The following is a 14,220-nucleotide window of genomic DNA, read 5'->3' as shown; positions in this document are numbered from 1 at the left end:
AGGAGCAGTCCTGACCTTCAGGTCATTACTTTAATATTACTCAGACCTAGATGCCTGCTTTACTTTAAAATAATGGACTTCTCCTAATGGTCAAATGATGGGTTGGCTTTGTTCTGCATTCCCAATGTGAAATGCAAACTTCACGTGAGAATTCGGTAGTTTACTAAGCAGAATTAAAAGTGTCACACACATTTTATACTTTTATATGCTCGCCAATAAAAGTGCTGTTTGCCATTTTCTACCAAGAATAATAGCAAGATTATAGCCCCTCCCCCTCCATTTCTCCTGTGCCCCACCTGGAACCCCCACCAATTTCTTCCCTATCCCTTCCCCGATATTTCTTCCGCTGACTTCACAATTCACAGCTCTTCAATCCTGCCTCACACTTTCTGGTTCTGTCGCTGAACTTTGTTCCAACCATCTGCTTATCAAGCCGCCCCTCACCTGTGACCTGCCGTGTCTTGATCCGCCTCCCCTCTCTTCCAGCTTTCCTAGCCACCCCCTACAAGGGGCCTGAAGAGGGGTCCTGACCCAAAACATTACTAATCCATATCTCTGAGATGCTGCCTAACCCACTGAGTTATTCTGACACTTTGTGCCCTTTTGTGTCAACCAGTATCTGCAGTTCCTTAGCACCACACTTTACCATAGGTAGCACTGAGTTTACTAATCCTATGTAAGAGGGTTCACTGCGAAAAGAAGGCTACTTTGGTTTTCTTTTGGGCTAAAAAAAAATCAAAGTTATTCAAACAGCTCTTTAGAAGGATAATTCTATTTTTTTTGTATGAATAAGGATGATGTGGCATAGATGACAAACTTATTTATGAATAAAGACATGAATGCATATGTTCAAGCCTTTTAGTTAGTGAGTGGTCAGTCCTGGCGAGCCTGCAGATAAACAAGCACAATGACAAGTAAAAATAAGGTGCAGGATGATGCAAACACTTTCCTAGATCCAGAAGCAGCCTTTGGTGTTTGCTGGATGCCACAGAATGCAATAAAAACAAGAAATGTGATGATAATGCCCCAACAGCAGGTAATCAGGATTGAGCTTGTATAGGACAACGCTGTATTGAAGATAAATGCAACAGCCCACTGAACCTTCTTTGTCAGTAGAGTCAGTTGTGTCTTAGTACACCACTAAGTCACGTCAGAACAATACCACTTTTGCTGGTACAGGCTTCAATAGAAGTAGAATTTAAAATGTAAAGGACTAGTGATGCAAAGATTAGAGGCAGATAACATGTTCCCAATGTTGGGGGAGTCCAGAACAAGGGGCCACAGTTTGAGAATAAGGGGTAGGCCATTTAGAACGGAGATGAGGAAGAACTTTTTCAGTCAGAGGGTGGTGAAGGTGTGGAATTCTCTGCCTCAGAAGGCAGTGGAGGCCAGTTCGTTGGATGCTTTCAAGAGAGAGCTGGATAGAGCTCTTAAGGATAGCGGAGTGAGGGGGTATGGGGAGAAGGCAGGAACGGGGTACTGATTGATAGTGATCAGCCATGATCGCATTGAATGGCGGTGCTGGCTCGAAGGGCTGAATGGCCTACTCCTGCACCTATTGTCTATTGTCTATTGTCTATTGTCTATTGATTGCAAGATCACTTTTATCCAATTGTCTCAGTGCTGATCAGAGAATGTACCATGCCTCTGGTTACACATGAATATACCATACTCTGTACATGGAGGGAGTGTGAAAATCTACTCCCACTTGCTAGTGTGAAATTGATTGAAGTAAATGCTCTTCAGTCTGAACTGAAGTACATAGAGTACACAATGATTATTTTGCCACTACATGCACATCTCTCAACTTCATAAATAGTTTTAAACCTATTTTCAATTTTAAAGCCTGTAATATCCTGGGAGTGATTTGTGGACAATTTTTCAAACTTGTATCGAAATGGTTAAAAAACCAAATCATATATTTATAGAATAAATAATTAAATGTCCACAAGGAAAATAGTCATATGCCAATTTTCCTTATATTTACCAAAATTCCCTTTTTAAAATAAGTAATTTTAATAAAAACATAATTTTAAAATTTTCAACTGTTTAGATAAAGATTGAAACCTTCTGCATGACAAGTATTTTCAGGATAACAATGCTTCTCTGTACTTTATACTGCTTGGAAATATGTTCCTTATTTATTGCACAATAAAGATAGTCAAGGATAGTTCATTTATGGAAACTAAATCTTTCATGTTATAGCCTTTGCAATTCACTCTCCTGTTATGAATTACATGTTAAGGGTGGTCTCAACTTGCAATAGGATCAATCTCTTGAACTTAAGACAGAAGACTGTATAAAATAGAAACCGTTAATTGTACTATAAAATATTTGTTTTTGTCTACAAGGAACTTGCTATTTTTCACGGTAGGCACAAAATGCTGGAGTAACTCAAAGGGTCAGGCAGCATCTCGGGAGAGATGGAATGGGTGACGTTTCGGGTCGAGATCCTTCTTCAGACTGATGTCAGGGAAGGGGGCGGGACAAAGATAGGATGTAGTAGGAGACCCGAAGACAATGGGAGAACTGGGAAGGAGGAGGGGAAAGAAAGGGACAGAGGAACTATCTGAAGTTGGAGAAGTCAATGTTCATACCACTGGGGTGTAAACTATTCACCTGATAACTCCCTTTATTCTTTTGGTTATTTCTTTGGCGGCATGGTTCAGAATTTCCCCCCTTCAGAATTTCCTGATGAAATTATCAGCTATTTCAATGGTTATTTAGTGTCACATGAGCAACCATACAGTGAAATTATTTTCTTACATACAGACCAATAGGGTTTTGCCATACCTAAACAAAATCCCCGATTAGCAAAATGTTGCTAATAGTCCACTGAGCCTGTATGCAAGAGACGCCAAGTTTTGGCAACATTTTCAAAATCCAGTCTCGGCTCTAGGTGTTTTGAGCGGCGCCTGATCCAGGCAAGCCCCAGGCTGCTGCAGGGCCTCCAGCCATCACCTTCCTTCGACGCGTGGATCAACCAGCGAATTGACATCCCTCTCCACATTTGTTCACCTTTGTGCCCCAGGGGCACCTCCCGCAGCTCACCTCGAGGGCACTGTTGCACCATCTCCGACCAGCCTTGCTCCTTTCATCCAACAACATTTCCGTCACCTACAAGGGGACCCCACCACTGGCCATATCTTCCCATTCCCTCCCCTTTCTGCGTTCCGCAGAGACCGTTCCCTCCGTAACTCCCTGGTCCACCCGTCCCTTCCTACCCAAACCACCCCATCCCTGGGCACTTTCCCCTGCAACCGCACGAGATGCTACACCTGTCCCTTTACCTCCCCCTCAACTCCATCCAGGGACCCAAACAGTCTTTCCCAGGTGAGACAGAGGTTCACCTGCACCTCCTCCAACCTCATCTATTGCATCCGCTGCTCCAGATGTCAACTTATTTACATCGGCGAAACCAGGCGCAGGCTCGGCGATCACTTCGCCCAACACCTGCGTTCGATCCGCGTTGGCCAAACTGATCTCCCGGTGGCTGAGCACTTCAACTCCCCCTCCCATTCCCAGTCTAACTTTTCTGTCATGGGCCTCCTCCAGTGCCATAGTGAGGCCCACCGGAATTGGAGGAACAGCACCTCATATTTCGCCTGGGCAGCTTGCAGCCTAGTGGTATGAACATCAACTTCTCAAACTTTAGATAGTTCCTCTGTTCCTCTCTTCCCCTCCCCCTTCCCAGATCTCCCTCTATCTTCCTGTCTCCACCTATATCCTTCCTTTGTCCCGCCCCCTGACATCAGTCTGAAGAAGGGCTCGACCCGAAACATCACCCATTCCTTCTCTCCTGAGATGCTGCCTGACCTGCTGAGTTACTCCAGCATTTTGTGAATAAATACCTTTGATTTGTACCAGCATCTGCAGTTATTTTCTTATATTATTCATCCTGCATCATCACTGGCTCCATCCTCCCGACCTTTGAACTTTGGAAACAAGCAGGGATGTAATACTGAGGCTTTATAGGGCACTGGCCAGACTGCAATTTGAGTATTGTGAGCAACTTTGGGCCCCATATCTGAGGAAGGATGCAATAGCTTTGGAGAGGGTCCAGAGAAGGTTGATAAGAATGATCTTGGGGATGACTGGGTTAACATATGGTAAACATTTGACAGCACTGGTCCTGTACTCGCTGGAATTTAAAAGGATGAGGGGAGACCTCACTGAAACTTACCAAATAATGAAAGGCCTGGATAGAGTGAGTATGAAGAGGATGTTTCCAATAGTGGGAGAGTCTTGAACCAGAATGCATATCCTCACAATAAAAGGACGTACTTTTAGAAAGGAGATGAGGAGGAATTTCTTTGGTCAGAGAGTGGAGAATCTGTGGAATTCATTGCCACAGATGGCTGTGGAGGCCAAGCCATTGGGTTTTTAAGGTGGAGATTGGCAGATATTTGATTCATAGTACAATGGTGTTGAAAGGGGTAGATAGATCAGTCATGTTTGAATGGCTGAGTAGACCTGATTGGCCAAATTCTGCTCCTATGACTTTTGAACTGATGAAGAGGCCAGAAAGTTGAGGTCAGACTGTTTCGGCCATTTTGAAAATTCTCACCTCTTCATTGCTGCTTTGAAATGGAGTTTAAATTTGATTATCAGTTTGTTTTAAAATGATTGTTCAGAGGATATGGTTGATTAGTTGTATTACTGTCAAGAAGGAAGATTTAATGTTTGTCTATTTGTCTTGGTATATTTATGTTCAAGAGGTTCGACATGCTGACTAATAAACAAAACTTCACTTTCTGCAGCACATGAGGTTTTTCTAGAGGAGGAGGCACTGCTGTTCCCTGATGTTGCTTCTGACAAAAATCGCATTGTCCACCTGGATTTTAAATTCACAGCCTGTCAGAATGGTAACTTCCACTATACAACTTCCACTATCCTCCACCATGCCAACCTCCTTTGCCCCTTTAGGTCACCACAGTACAATATCTGCTTATGTTTGGCATTGGTCTGCAATTTTGGAGGTGAAAGAGATTGGATTTGTCCACATAACAACCAATCTTTTAAGATGGCTTGCTCCAAAGAGGATCCTATCATCTCCAGCTCCTTTTCTGCAAAACATTCAAGAGTTCTGCTGATTCATCTAACTAACAGACTTCTTCTCATACTTTAATCATTGCCTTAAAACTATCATACCAGCTGAGCATCGCAGATCCATGACATTTGAAGATTACTTATTTAAAGCCACTAATTCTGGCAGATTTATCATATATTTATTTGGTATTGCACCTATGTGGCTGTAAAACTGCAGCAAGCAAGATTTTCCTCTTCTGGTTCATATCCAGTGCATATGGAAAATAAACACTCGGATCGAGTGAATCATACGTTGCCCTGGGCTGAAGTGAAATAGTTAAATAAAGCTGCTACATAAGTGACACCTACTTTCATGATGCTTAACCGTCGAGGTTCACAGAGTACTGAATGAAAAATACTTTAGTTACAAGATATAAAAGCGCACAGGTAGTATTTCTAATGGGGATAGGAATCTTCCACTGTCCCTTGCAGCCTGACTGTGAAACTTATGACATTTACTCTGTTTCCTTGAAGTTTCCATCAATCATCCACCCCAGTTTTGCAGATGATAAGATGAGCCCTTGTGGAAATTTAATCCCTGATGAAATCATTGGTACAAGTTGCTGTTTTTATATCGGCGATTTAAAATCACTCAAATGAAGCAGTCACAGAAAAGAACTGCTGCTCCGCATAAATCAATAACCAACCATCTATGTCACCATGAAAACATCGTATTTTATTCAGCATCACCACAAACGTGACCTTTGTTCTGTGTCGTGTCTCCGTTCCCGTTGCGGCCTACCACCGGACATTCACCTGGGAAAACCTGGGGCTCTGGTTCGCAGAGCCCGCGGCGCGGACTCACCACCTGCGGCGCTGGCTGCCTGCGGATGTTGCGGGCGCGGCTGCGACTCGTCTCCGGAGGCTCCGGCGCGGGCCGCGTGGACGTCGGAAGCCCGCAAGACCCCTGGGTGGGGGCCGACATCGGGAGCTCCGGCAACGGCAACGGCAGAGGCAGCGTGTTCGCCCGCCCCGAATCGCGGGGCTTGGGTCGGCCCGCCACGGACCTTTCACCGTCCGGCGCGGCCTGAAATAGGCCGTTGACCTTTCACCGCCCAGCGGCGGCTTCAATATCGGGAGCCCCGACCGCCCCGACGTGGCAAATCCAACAGCCTGACCGCGGGACAAGACGGAAGGGAAGAGAAAAAGACATTTTGGCCTTCCATCACAGTGAGGAGGGACTGGAGGAGACTCACTGTGATGGATGTTTCTTTTTGTTTGGTGTTAGTTGTGATTGTATGTGTTATTGCATTTTTATTGATTAATCTTATTGGTCTTATTGTTCAACTGCGGGTAATGTTTCATTTTACTACACATTTATGTGTATGTAACAAATAAACGACTATTGACTATTGAACATCAGAACACAAATATCACTGTGTTCCTCTCTGAATATGCAGCATGCTGGTAAACATTCTGACATTATCAAAGGATATTTAAAGCATATAGTCGGTGGAACTTGTTGTTCAGTTTGCTCACCAATTTTCTTTAGAGATTTTGTACGTAGGTTTGTATTGATTCAGGGTACTGTGAAAGGGGTGGAAATAAACAAGGACAAAGGTCCACAATTATGCCATAAAACAACGAGATGCAATGTGAGGTTATGAACATGGACACATCGAATGTTAAAGATTCATATTCGAGTTCCACCATAAACCAGAAGATTTAAAGATTACATATACCTCTTTATTAATTAGAAATTTCAAAGAGCATGCAACACCCTACAGGGGTGAAGAACACAGAATCAGGTCAGGTCACTCTATACTTACATTGTGGTATATTGCCTGGCTGTGTTACTGAACACCAAGGCAAGTTTCAAGGGGAGAACTACCAATGAACATATTTTACTGAAATTAGTTGACACTTCGCAGTAGTTCTAAAAACAACGTACCATATGTATGGGGTATAGTGCTGAAAGGACCATTTGTAAATGCACATTACCAATCAGATTAAAAAATGTTTCTTTGATAGGAAACTGAGTTGTGACATAGGGTAGGTAACATATGTGGGTTTGATTGTAAGCTGTTCAGGTTAAGACAAGCCAAAAAAATGGGAAGCCATCAGAAAGCCAACACCAGTCATTTGATTTTAATACTTTTACACGTTCCCAGGAGTGAGGGCTTCCCTATAAACATTTACTAAAAGCACAACTGGAGAAATATTTCAATTCAATGATACTTCAGGTACAGCAAAATGCTTTGTTTTGCATGCAAAATTGTACAGCAGACCTCATCTTGGCAGTACACAAGAGTCACCACTTGTCGAGAGCTGACAAAGTCACAAAGGTGCACCAAATATTCCTATTCTGCCTACCACCGCAAATAGCAGCAGATGACTCCCCACCAGGTTCCTCTCCCTTCTCGGTGACCCCCTGCTGGGTCCCCTTATCATTCCCATATCCTCCCCCCGCCCCCCTACCGGATTCCCCTTCATTCGTGGTGCCCCCCTGCTGGGTCTCCTTATTGTTCCCACTCCCACCCCTTCAATCCCACCAGCATCACTGAAATCTGCCCTTGAAATGAAAATAATCCGAGTTCTCGGCAGCTGAAGGGCCTCAATGGACCCCATGGAGGGATGAAGGAAATACTTCGTACACTCATCCACTTTCTTATCTGCTGATGGTAGAGGAAGTGTCCAACCACCTTTGCTACACTTTCACAGTTTTCTGAAATCACAACAGGGTGGTTAGAGTATTGACCAGCATCGATCGGCCTTCACATGTGGAGCAATAAGCAGTATCAACTGTTGAAGAGCTTGAAGCCAACAGTGGGGCAAGCAATGGAGGAGCATTGCTTAAAGGATTACAGGCACTGGCAGAGCTTCATTAACACCTGAAAGCAGATTGTCAGGCTCAACACATCTTTGCTAGAAAAAGGTGGAGGGTGATAAAAGGACTGCACTGATGCAGTTAGAAAGGTGCTTCCTCACACTCCAGAGACGTAGTTCAATCCTGACATCCAATGTTGTCTGCATGGCGTTTGCATGTTCCTCTGCTGACATTGTGGGTTTGCTCTGTGTGCTCTAGTTTCCTCCCACATCCCAAAGGTGTGGGTTGATAGGTTAATTGGTGACAGGAGAATGTATCCAGCGTTTAAATGAGTAGTAAAATGTAGGAGGTTTGACGAGAAGAATAAAACAGAAATTGGATGCTTGAGGTTCAGTGCAAACCAAATGAACAAAAGAGCCATTGAAATAAAAGACTGTTACCATGCTGTATATTTATATGTGCAAGCCTATTCTTTGAAGTAACCCAGCATCTGCTCTCCATATCCTTCGAAAATCCTCTTAGTCATGGACATTTCACATGGGCTGCTCGAATGGCTCAATTTTTGATCTTCTCTCTTCAGCATCTCTATCCCACCATCTCCACCAAGAAGCAAGCACTTCCACCTTTCAAAAATCCTTTATCTGTGTATTTACATTTACTGGGAGTTGCTGTTTAATCTACTCCTCACAATAATAATTGATCATTTCAGCGTCTTTTTTTTCACAAAATAGAGGCAATTTTGAAGTATTTTAGCAATTGTTTAAGAGCTTTTAAAGTAGCTCATTGTTTTTGTCCTCACTTTCATATCAGCATCTTCCACCATTGCCACCACATATAAAATCAAACTGTAGTATTATATCCCTAGGTGTGGTTATGTTATTGGATTAGGCATAGAACAGAAAATGCCAGTTTAATTGAGAAAAGATTTTGCTATAAATGGTTTTAGACAGTAAACTTGTGAAACAGCATTAAAGAGCTAAACTATTAAGATAGAGGAATGGTTTGGTGCCAATTCATTTCTTATAATTTGAAGTTGACTTTGATTCTGATTTCAATCTTAACAGTAAACATTTCAGATCTATGTAATCATGTAGCACAGAAGTCATACACCAACCAATAAATCTGACTCAGATTCCTCTATTCCAGTAAAGTTGGTTCATTTCCAGATTTTGATCTTCAACAACTCAATTGATCATCTTTAGATATTGGGCATTATTTTACACATTTTTTCACATTCATATATAAACATTGCAAAGCTCTGCCCCCAAATCTTCTGCATCTCATTTTCTTCCTGCTTAAACATTTCCTATCCCAATATCTTCACTTCTTATTCAATTACACTTTTGGGCATTCTTTCATTCACAGATAAAGGCTCATTTCTGTCTCAGAAACCTTGGCCACTGTTTCACTGCCTGTAGATGCTCCCACTAAGCCCAACAAAGTCTCTGGCATTGCTGGATGCCTCAAAATTTATTTCCATTTCCCTAGAATATGGAGCCTCGGATTTATACAATCACTCCTGCCACAAAAAGATGATATTAACTGTTCCTTCTTGATATATTGCAACAACAGAAATAATCCTGCAATTACTTTGATGTAGAACTTGGCCTGACAGATACCTTAATTCTGTTTTGTTTTGTTACTGGTTTGTGATTAACGACTGAAGGCCAGTTTCATTGGCCCCACGGGGAACTTCTTGGGAATAATAATCACAGCATTTTATGGTTTTGAAGTAATCTATAAATACAAAGAACAATCTAAAAATAAAAAGATTTTGTTGAGAGAGGTTAATTTCAGGAAACTGAGGACTACATCAGACCAGTTGAATTGGAGTCAAACATTGGTACACAGAAATAAATGAATGATATTCAGAGGAGATGGTTCAGCAACAGTCCAATATTTTGTGCAATTGGCGAAATAGGGGTAGATGGATGGGTGGGTGGGGGAAGGGGGAAGCACAAACACTTCCAGAGCTCCCTGGAAACAGAAGAGTTGGAAAAATGCACATAGGAAAGCAGTAAAAGATAAACCTCAGCTCAATAAGTATCAGCGGAGATAAGAGGTAAAGTAACCATATTTTAAAAAAGGTTGATGGCTACCAAAAAAGAACCTGGAGTTAACTGACCAATAAAATAATTCTCAATGGAATAGTGAAGCTGATTAGATTCCAAAATGAAGATTTATTGGTAAGGGTACAAGTCATTGATTAAGAATTAAATGAATGTTTCTCATCAGTAATTACCATGGAAGAGGACTTTGCCAGATCTATGATAAATGAGGAGGCTAAAGGTAAAGAGAATGAGGTAAATTAAATAAAGAGATGGTGGGAAAAAAGTATTCTGAATGCATGACCCGAATTTCAACTCTTAATCAATAAAGAGGAAGGATGAATCTGGTAATCAGTTAACCCGAGTTAACTGAATGTATTGTAAACATGCTTAAAACTATAATCTGGGAGAATATCACCTGTAGAACTGAGCATTAATGATGGACAATCAAAATAGATTTATCGAGGGCAAATTATGTTTGACTGTATGAATGAGTTTCCTGATGAATTACCTTAGGAGATATTTAAGTGGTATTTGAACTATCAAAATACTTTTACATAGTTGAAATGCAAGATCGAAATACGTGATAAAAGGGATAGTAATAGTGTAATTTATTTTGAAAAAATTGGTAAAGTAGAATGATTGAAAGTTTTCAGGAATTGATTAGTGCCCTTTGAGCTTCAGTACCAAAAACTATGTACTGGTTTTATTTTAATATGCTCCGTTGCTGTAGTAGCAATTGACAGATAACATGAAACGCACAACGTCAAGAGGAGGCAGGCTAGTCGAGTAGGTAGACCCGAGGTGACATGCAAAAGTATGAGTTGATACATTTTGGTGGGACAATGCAAGTCAAATGGATATAATTTTAAAGAGGTGCACGTATAGACCTTAAAAAGTGATGAAACTGGCTGGAACAGACAGCTTATCATTGATTGTAACTAACTTGGGTTGGAGATTCCTTACTTTCTACATGTTAAGAGATTCAAGAGTATTTATTTTTCATAAGTATTGGAACAATGAAATTACTACTTGCTGCAGCTTTCATTAATAGCTTTCGAGCATTGCTGGCAAGGCCAGAGTTATTATCTTTGAACTGAATAGACTGTAGCCCATTTTGGAGGGCATTCTCATATGGAGTCACATGTGGGCCAAAAGTAGTGTGGTTACCATAATAAATTGTAAAATAAGTTTACACAGTAGTAAGGTAGCTTGGTATTCATGATTATAGGTACAAGCTTCTTCGTTAAGATTAATTTAATTAATTATAGTATAAATTAGTCCTCCTTGATATCCAACATAAAATTTAGCAACTTATGCTCCTACTATATTGTGCTTTTAACTGAGCTAAGCAAGGTCAACTGTGTACATCACTCAATTAAATTCCCCATCTGGTGTGTTGGGATTTGAAGTTGTACCTTCAGATCATTAACCTAATCTTTCTAATTACTAGTTCATCATAACATAACTATTATGTTACCATAACATATGTTATTTCTGACAATTATCCAGGCATGATAAGATGATGCATTATGGCTCCCCGTTAAAACATTCTAACAAGGGTAAATACATATAATTGTTCAAGTCTTACCTTGAAAGAGGTATTATCCGCTAATATTTATATTTTAGCATTGCAGCTTGCTGAAAAGTGACAGTGATGATTCATAATTGCAGTTCTCTAAAATTCCATTCCACGATTGGTATCTGTTTGATTCGCACCCTAATGTCTGTTTTTATTGACTTTATCCAATGCAGATAAGAGTTTACAGTCAGGCATGCAAAGAAGCTGTTATGACGTCTGTACTGTAAAAGTGAAAAATAATTTCACATCTCGCACTCATTGGAATTGCTGTCTTCATTGCTTTCATCACATCACTCACACGCCACCTTACAGTGCTGCCTCTGGTACTTAACTGCTTCCTGTACAAAATATCAATTTGACCATCTTTATTGCTTGAAAAACTGAAGTTGCCTTCAGAGTAGCATTAAAATATTTTTTTCTTCCCAGCAATCCTTTTATCATTGCAAATGACTTTTCCATTTCCAAATCCCTTGCCTCTCCAAAGTTCTTGAACATGATGTTGCCTCTGAAATTGGTGCCTTTCATTACTTCAGCTCCATGTTTAAACCACAGGCTTCTACTTTTCCACGAAATGCCCAATGCCCTTAATCAGTATCACAAAGGTGACTCTGAACATGCCTAATAATTGGTTCTCAAATCTTCTCGATCTACCTACTGATTTTGATGTAACTGCTTTGACTTCCCTCAAAACTACTTCTCCTGATGGCTAACACCGGTCTATTCTTAGGCCAGATTGAATGGGACATGATGTCTCTCATATGACCATCTGACTTCCAATGTCTTGCTGGCCTCACTGTTGCAGTCATCATCTATGAAACAGAGTGGTCCATAAGCATCACATAGGCCCTAGGCAGTGGGAATTGATTTATGGACAAAACTGCTTGTCTTTTGACACTTTTCCATCTCAGAAATAAATTCAAATAATTACTAAATGCCAATAGTCAAACACGGATTTACTTCCAAACACATTCAATTTACGTAATTCTGTTGAGAAATGTACAGTCAGCTTCTTGGTCTTTGCATCAAAGATGCTGGATAGGGAATTCCAAGGTAATAACTGGCTAATGACTGATTAATGAATGGGAATGTATGTCCAATACCAATACCGTTCACCATAACTACATTGAAACCAAAGCTAGACACAAAAAGCTGGAGTAACTCAGCAGGACAGGCAGTATCTCTGGAGAGAAGGAATGGATAATGTTTCAGGTCGAGACCCTTCTTCAGAAGCTAATACTATTGTGGAAAATATTGCCGTCTTTGCCTTTTTACGCAAGTAATGATCACATGGGATGAATAGAACATTGATTGCCCTCAGTTACTGCATCAGAGAGCACGAGTAAAGCCAGGAATATTAAGTGGACTTATAGGAACATTAATTAAACAAATTGTTGTCCTGAATTACTTATGATGAAGTATAAGAAAATAACTGCAGATGCTGGTACAAATCGATTTATTCACAAAATGCTGGAGTAACTCAGCAGGTCAGGCAGCATCTCGGGAGAGAAGGAATGGGTGACGTTTCGGGTCGAGACCCTTCTTCAGACTGATGTCGGGGGTGGGACAAAGGAAGGATATAGGTGGAGACAGGAAGATAGAGGGAGATCTGGGAAGGAGGAGGGGAAGGGAGGGACAGAGGAGCTATCTGAAGTTGGAGAAGTCGACGTTCATACCACCGGGCCGCAAACTGCCCAGGCGAAATATGAGGTGCTGCTCCTCCAATTTCCGGCGGGCCTCACTATGGCACTGGAGGAGGCCCATGACAGAGAGGTCAGACTGGGAATGGGAGGGGGAGTTAAGGTGCTGGGCCACCGGGAGATCAGTTGCGTTAATGCGGACCGTGAGCGGCACAACGGCCAATGGGCCCCTGCTCCGGGAGACCGTGAGCGGCACAACGGCCAATGGGCCCCTGCTCCGGGAGACCAGGAGCGGCACAACGGCCAATGGGCCCCAGCTCCGGGAGACCGGGAGCAGTGCAGTGGCCAATGGGCCCCAGCTCCGGGAGACCGGGAGCAGTGCAGTGGCCAATGGGCCCCAGCTCCAGGAAACTGGGAGCAGCGCAGTGGCCTCGCCAGAAAATACACCCTGTGCTGAGGAAGCCACCAACCTGTACCACTACCTGTGCGACAAAAATGTGCAGGAACTCAGCCAGATGATTGGCATGCGGGAGGATCGCCTGGGACACTAAAGGACAATGGAGCTGAAACTGGCATCCCTAAACGTGCGCAGTGTGAAGAGCACTGCGCGATGTGTATCCGCCTTGCAGTACCTGGCCAAGGTAAAGGCGGATGTGACTTTTCTACAAGAGTGCGGGCTGCCACACCTTCGCTGCTATCGGAGGTGGTCGCGATGGTGGCCCCACGGACTGTCGGTATGGTCGGAGGGCAATGATTGTCGTGCGTCCGGTCTGGGGATCTTGCTGCGGGGAGGGGGCTTCACCATCACTGAGGTAAGGGAGGTGGTGGGGGGGCGTCTCTTGGTGGTGGATGTAATGTACCGTGGTTCTCCGCTCCGGCTGATTAATGTGTATGCCTCACCCAGGCGGAGCGAGCGGTTGGCCGTCCTCCAGCAGCTCCCACCGCTGCTGGCCACGTCTAGACCGCTCGTTCTGGCCGGTGACTTCAACTGCATCATCGATGCGGCTGGACGATCCGGCAGTGCCAACCACAGACTGGACAGCACCTCCAAACTCCTGGTGGAGACGGTCAAAGATGCAAAGCTGCGCGACGCCTTCA

The sequence above is a fragment of the Rhinoraja longicauda genome, chromosome 14, assembly GCF_053455715.1.
Source record: "Rhinoraja longicauda isolate Sanriku21f chromosome 14, sRhiLon1.1, whole genome shotgun sequence".
Classification (NCBI taxonomy): Eukaryota; Metazoa; Chordata; class Chondrichthyes; order Rajiformes; family Arhynchobatidae; genus Rhinoraja; species Rhinoraja longicauda.
The sequence above is the reverse complement of the archived record's forward strand: the minus strand, read 5'-3'. Positions refer to the sequence as shown.